Source organism: Anser anser (genome assembly GCF_964211835.1).
Source record: "Anser anser genome assembly, chromosome: 4".
Taxonomy (NCBI): Eukaryota; Metazoa; Chordata; class Aves; order Anseriformes; family Anatidae; genus Anser; species Anser anser.
In genome coordinates, this window is record NC_139724.1 from 35497172 (window position 1) to 35504341 (window position 7170).

Genomic DNA, 7170 nt, shown 5'->3' on the forward strand with positions numbered 1-7170 from the left:
TTCAGAATATTTTTGCCATTGCAAAACTCTGGCATGTTTTCCTTTGGTGCTTTAATCGCTGCCTTTCTTTACATTTCAGTATATCTATTTAATAGTTTTGTCTGCATTATTTTGCTGGAACAGGAATAGGTTTCTGCATGTTAAGTTCTATTTCAGTGTATGTCTTAAAGTACCCATAGCTTAGATTTGTAGAGGTTGCAGTCACACTGCTCCTTTCTCAGTATAATAATTTGCTTTAAAATAACATTAATTTGTTCCCTCTGTGTATGTGTGCTCTGCAATGGATCCCTTCGTCTCTAACCTGCTAGTTCTGGATAGAACAGAGTACTGAAGCAAACAGGGATTTGCTGGAGACCACTCCAAGAGCTCCATGACAATTTCTCCTTAGGTCCAGCCTGTAGCCCACTTCCAGCTGATGTGCATGAAAGGAATGCCATAGTTCCCAGCTTACCTTCTAGAAACAAAGCAGAACAAGCAAGAATAATAAACTAGCATGTCTCCCTGTCTAAAGAGGATGTAGAAATCTTAGTCATGACTGTGACAAAGTGGTATGCTTTTTGAAACTATTGTGTCGGGGTCTCTGTGCTGTTCGGTGTTGAACAGGAGCTGGTAGTGCCCCCTTAGCAGTTGTGAGCTCCCTGACAAAGCTTGCTGCCTAGTGGATTTCCATCAGCTACTTATATTGTACTTCAGTAGCAGTGGACGGAATGACTACCTCTGTTGTAAACTGCTAAGTACTCAGAGATGAGGCATGTGCCATCTAGCTCAGATCCTATTTAATTTTTGCCAGTCAACTATTGAATATTGTCTTTAATTGCAGATGAAAGTCTAACATAAAATCAATTTGTAGAAAGTATTTTATACTTGGCTGTTAGGACATGGAATAGATTATTTGTGACATGCCTTGGCTCCTTGTGTGAGGCAAGTTTATTGAATTAATTCCAAGAATGAAGATGACTGCTAATGCTGGACAGTCATGATTTCAAATCTTGGTGTGTTGTTGTTGTTTTTTTTCCTTGCTTCCAGTCTGAATGCCCCTTCCAATCCATTTTGTGCCTGAGTTGGCTGTTTTGTCTGTGCTATATGAGATATAATTAGGTATGCTGAGCTTTGGTGTATTAAATAGGCTTTTCTAAACAGGCTGGATACCTTTGGGTTAATGTGCCTGCCTATATAACCTAAAGAACAATGGTTGCGTTTGGGTTTCCTGTATTAACATGGCTGGAAAACAGGGGAGGTGGAAGGCAGAAGGAAGTGATTAACCACAGAACAGTGCATGTGTGCTAGAACTGCAGACACCCCTCAGGAGTTAAAAAGCGAGCTGCCCCGGGGGTGCATTTCGGATGCACTGCAATAGCCTCAGGGTCCAGCCTTGAAGGGTGGCAGGCTGCAGAGCCTAGCTCACTGCGGAGGTCAGCTCAGGCTCATCACCAAGAACCGATGCTCTCAAGAGAGCCAAAGGGCGTGATGGCAAGCACAGCTCGACCCAAATAAACTGCAATCCCAGCAGTGGGAGAGCCTCGGCCTGCAGGGAAGCTAGTCCCTGGGGATGCTGGCATTGCATAAGTCACTTTGAACCAAACTCAGTGCAGGGAATCTGCGTGGCTCTAATTGAAACAGCCTTTTGCTGTAATGAAAAGAAAGCTGCAAAAGGGATGGTAAATGATGAATCCTTTCCTTTTATTTAGAGCCCACCATTGACTTGCTAATGTTATACAAAGAACATTCTGCACTCAAATGGACTGTGGTCCATCTGAAATTTAGTCAAACATTGCAATAAATGATGTAACTCACTGCTGGGAGCCTCTCCAGACCTCTACTGTTTCATTTGTTTATTAGTAAGGCATGTTTCACAATGCAACTTCTTTACTTTTTTCTTTAACTTTTTTTTTTTTTTTACTTTACAGTTTCTACATTTGCTTTTCTCAAATGTTCTTGACATGCTTTTGCGTAGAGCAATTCTAATCAAATGATTGGTTTACTTAATATCCTTAAATCATGAATTTGGATCTCTTTGACATGTAATAATTTTCCACATTCATTAAAACCACAGCTTTTCAGCTTTAATAATTGCTTTCAGGCTCTTCAGAAATAAATATATGCTGGACTCTTCCATGTGGCACATTACTATATCTTTTATCGTGAGCTCTAATCTATAGTTTTCTTTCTAGTCTTTTGCTTTTATCATTCTAAATACTGTCTGATCTCAAGTTTTATGACACAGAAAATTAACTAAAGAGTACGCATCTGAACTTTGACCTTATGAAGGCATTCAGAGACAGATCTGTTTACAAAGGCATTTAGGATAATTTGTGGGTTTTGAAAACAATTAGGGAATGATTTTTTTTTTCTCCTGCAAGTTGTATGTAAGCATTTGTGTGCATTTGTTTGTTTCTGTGTACATGTAAGAAATATGCGTTGCTGTTTTATGGAAGAAAATGCCAGATGCATTACAAATGCTTCAGAAAAATCTGTTCCAAACTTCTCTTTTGCTGCTGCAGTTTCCTCCACAGAGTTTCTTGCTGAACCAAAACCTCAGGTCTAGCTAACTGGAATTTAGGTACAGATTGAACTGCTGCTTTTCTCTACCAGTTACTTCAGCATGTACAGCTTAGCCAAAAGGACTGTGGACTCCAAAAGGGACGAACCATGGCCTACTTGTCTTTTCAGAAGATCTTTTGCTCTATGAAAAAAAAAAAAAAAAGAAAAATAAATATATCAGTGCTCAAGTTTTAGCTCTCTTGAATCCTGCATGAATATAAAAAGTAGTCAGCCCTTAAGTCACTTCTGGTCATGCTGTGTTTGTGTACAAGCTGGTCCCAGCAGCCAAACTTACATAAATAAACTACTGCAAGAACCCTGTGTCTGCCTTACCCACTCCCAGCTTCAGAGATTTTCCAGAGCTTTGCTGATTCTTTTCAGCCTCTCTGTGTTTTCTGAAACCACCAAACTAGAGACAGTGGGGTTACAGCAAGAAAATGTGGAGATAGGCAGCCAAATCTGGGGGGAACTTCACCTGGGGGAGAGCCGGGGCTGTGGCAGATAGTCCCAACACAACCTCACCATGTGCAAGCATGACAAGAATGGGTGGGGAGAGAAAAATCTTTGCCAGTGGCCCAACCTCACCTGTTGAAGCAAGGCACCGTATTGCTCTTTTTCCTAGAGGCAGTGAATGAAGTGCTCAGGAACAATATAACAACTCCACACTGAGTTGTTCTGCAAGAATATTCCAAGCTTTTTTTTTTTCCTATGGACAAGTTATTTTAAAACCCGTCATTTTTGTTGCTCAAACCTGTCCCTAGAGACATAGTCAATCCTTGTGATATATGCATCCAAACTTCTATAGTTTAGGATTTGGGAACCTGCTGAATTCTTTGTGGTTGATTCAACAAGGCTGCCAACTGCAAGTTGCCTTTATGCTACTGACTTGGGAGCTTTTAAAAGGTATTTCGTATGCAAAACAAATCAGTGTGACATGAAGCCACAGTCTTACGGCTTTATTTTTATTTAATTTTATTTTGGTGGGGTAGGGAGGTGGATGTGCGATGGAACAGATTACTTTGTTGAGACTTTCTTCAATATCAATACAAACTTCTTTTACTTATAACAACTGATCAATATATCAAATAACAGCAAGTGTGTGAATTTATTCAAATTCAGAAATTATACTGAATGAGTTGAATACAAAACTGTTCCAAACTCAGTTATTTCATGTTTCAATCTCATTTTTTTAATGTCATGTTTCATAGATGATTGATTGTGCTTTCCTTTTTTTTTTTTTTTTAGCAGAGCTTTTGAAAATTTGTCAGGATATGTTTTCACTGCATAAAGTTTCCTCAACTGCAAATAAACTTCTTGAGGAGATGCCAAAATAGAATTAATGTAAAATTCTCTTTTGCAGATATTCCTGTTATGTGTTCTGTGAAAGTAAAAAGCTTATGCTGTGACTATTGAAATTTTTAGTTAGGAATGTGCCAGTTTAAATCTCTTTCACCATTTTCTGAGTTCTGAGTGCAGAAGCTTTCTCTCTTCTTGCATTATTTTTCTAGCTAGCTTTTCTGACTTATTTTGGACTCAAGTCAAATGTGTCCTATGCAAAGATTAATGATTTGCACTGCCTTGGACAGAGCAAAAGAGTCTGTTCTTACTTCTTAATGAGAACAAAAAGAAACTAATAAGCAACACATTGTACAATTGCTTTGCACAGCATTGTTGCACTTAGACTGTTTGGGAATAATATAGTTTCATATATGAAACTTGCACCTCAAATGCTATATATACCACTTATATAACCTAAAACCAAGTCCTTGAACAACCTTTGATAGGCGAGAAAGCAGGAAGTAAAAAACAAGCAGAGGGGCTGTTGTAAATTTCTTACTATCTTGGCACAGGTATAGTCTGAGAAGTTGCTCAATCACAAATTCCCGAAACCTTGTTACATATAATCCAGGGGTTATATTGTGAAGTGACAGTATCTGAGAGTGCAAGGTGTCAGCATCATTGTGGGTCCTCTTGACCATGACAGAATGTATTGTAAAGGATACACTATCTTTTTCTTCAAGCTTCCTGGATTCCGTGACTGCCATGACAGCTGCAGAATTGTTGTTTTGTTTGGTTTGGTTATTTTTGTTTGGTTGTTTTTTTGCTTGTTTATTTTCTTCAGGATTATCTTTATCTTTGTTTTCCACTTGAGTTCAGGTTTTAATGTCTAAGATGTTCTTACCAGAAGAGAGGTACTCATGTTTGGGGGATTTTTAATCATCTAGTGAGACTTCTACAAAATCCACCTGAAACTCTAATTGAGTTGACCTGCAAAAGATCTGTGTTCAAAAATACATAACTCATGTAAAAGATTAATCGTGCCTGAAAATGTTAGCATGCAAGGAAGCCTTGTCTTTTTTTGCAAACCTTTGTAGTTCTTACATTATTTGAGCTCTACTGCTGGGATAGATTGGACTGGATCCCTATGGCTGGTCAGTAGATGTAGCTTGTTACCACTTGTAAGACTTGGGTTGGAAAAGTGACCATGGAGTGTTTTTACCAAAGATGTCCCCTGGCAGGGTGAGAATGCAACACCTACCAGATTGTATACAAGCATCTGTGTATGAGTTTTATGCTTTTCCTTTTGTGTGAAAATGACTCTGGTTTGTATTAACACTGTACTGTTGCAATTGTTGCTGTGAAAAGGGGCTCCTCACGCCAGGCCATGACAGCAAGAGCAGAGCATGCAGGGAAGGAGCAGTGTCACTGTTCTACTGTGCCTGCTAATGGCTGGGCCTGAACAAAACATCAGGTTTGGGGCTTCGCCCTTCAGGTGGAGGTGGGATTCCAGAGGAGGGCAACAAAAGAGATTGCCGGGCCAGAAAGCACCAGCTACAAAGAAAGTCATAGGAGTTGAAGCTGCTTTTGAAAATGCTGGGCGCTACAGTGTAGGCACTGTCTCTGAATGAAAGGCCATTGCAAAGATGAAGAGGGTAACTTCTTTCCACACTTGCATGGGGTAGGATAGTAAGTCTTATGGGCTGAAGCTGCAGCAAGGAAGGCTCAGATTAGACTTTAGAAAGTCATACAGGGTGGTGAAACACTGGAGAAAACAGACTTGCAGACTGTCATGGGAGACCTTCAAGAACAGTTAAGCAGCTGTTAGCCAGGAAGGACACAGGTGTAACCCATCTTGCCTCATGGCAGAGAGACAGCCCAGATTACTTCTGGAGGCCCTTTTCAAACCAATGATTCTTCTGAGGATAAGGTTTTATGAAATGGCAGGTATTTTTCCAACATGATACAGGCTGAACGCTGGGCCCTACTGTTGGCACTTTTGGTACAGTTTTAGAGCATCATGTCTTCCAGGAGCATGCAGCTGCCCATTGCCTGGCAGTTGGCAGTGCCTCCTTCCTGGCTTGTGAGAAGAGCCACAGACCCAGTGGAGAAGGAGGGTCTCTGCTCCCTGCCTGTGCAGCCGTAGCACTCCAGGCTTCACAGCAGGAGGAAGTTTGGGCACTCTGTTTTCAGGTATTAAATACTGACATCTGATAAAAATTGACTGGAAACACATTTCAAAGAGTCCAAAGTCTTCTATTGGAAGCAGTGGTTATCAAACCATCAGTTTGGTGCTTGCCCAGGTAATATATGTCTGATTTAGCTTATCTGAACTTAAGTCTTCTCACAGAACACTGTTTCTCTCTCAACCTTTTTAGCATTACTGCTTTTTTCTCCCAAATAAGGAAGCTTTAACCAGTGTGTGTGCCTGCCAAACTTTAGCTTTTCAGAGCTGCAAATACGAGGCAGGATGCTATCTGTTTTTATGAGGTCTTTGTGTTATTTCTGTAATCCTCAGCCAGCCAAGAACCCCTCGTTTATCCTCCTGTTTTAATCCTGCTGTGTAAACAAAAGGCAGACATGGTCTTGGTTCCAACTGAGCTAAAAATTGTACAACATGATGTATAAGTGTAACATGTAAATGGACTTATGTTCTAGAAATGCGAATTTTATTTTTTTTTTTTTTAAAATATTACCATTGTCTACTCTTTGAGAAATATGTGGAGAAATGTTACTTTTTCCAATACATTTTACTTTGTCTTACAGGAGAGCCCAGAGGCCTCAAAGTTTGGGTTTCATTGCACTAGATGTTGAGTAGTGCCTGTGCTGAAGAATTCATTTACTTTAAAAGCAGATGAAAATTGTCTGAGAAACATGGAGGATGCTAGTGAAAGGAATATGGTTATGTACATAAGCCCATATTTGAAATTGACTGAAGGCATATTTGTAAAAGCTCTAAGATTTGGGGGTGCAGAGGGAGAAACACACGTGAAAAGATCTTGCCATTACTCAACCTATGATTTTTTTATTGTGGCCTATTCTAGTATAAGAGGCACCCCAGCATTGATTCCCAGCAAGTGACTGGGAGTTGTAAATCTTTTAAAAATTTAATGACTCAATAGCGCAAATTATGAGGTCTTTAATTTCCTCCAAATTGTCTTTCATAAATAAAAGATATTCTTGATTTTTCCCCAGTCCCAGAAATTTTGCAAATACTAGGATGAAGATCTGATTGACTGAGGTAAAATTTCCGTCAACTTCATGGGCAATTTTGCTCCATAAGTATTTAAAATTGGAAAATAGAATAGCGTCTTCTAAATTGGGTTTGATTATAAATTTTGAACGTGAGAA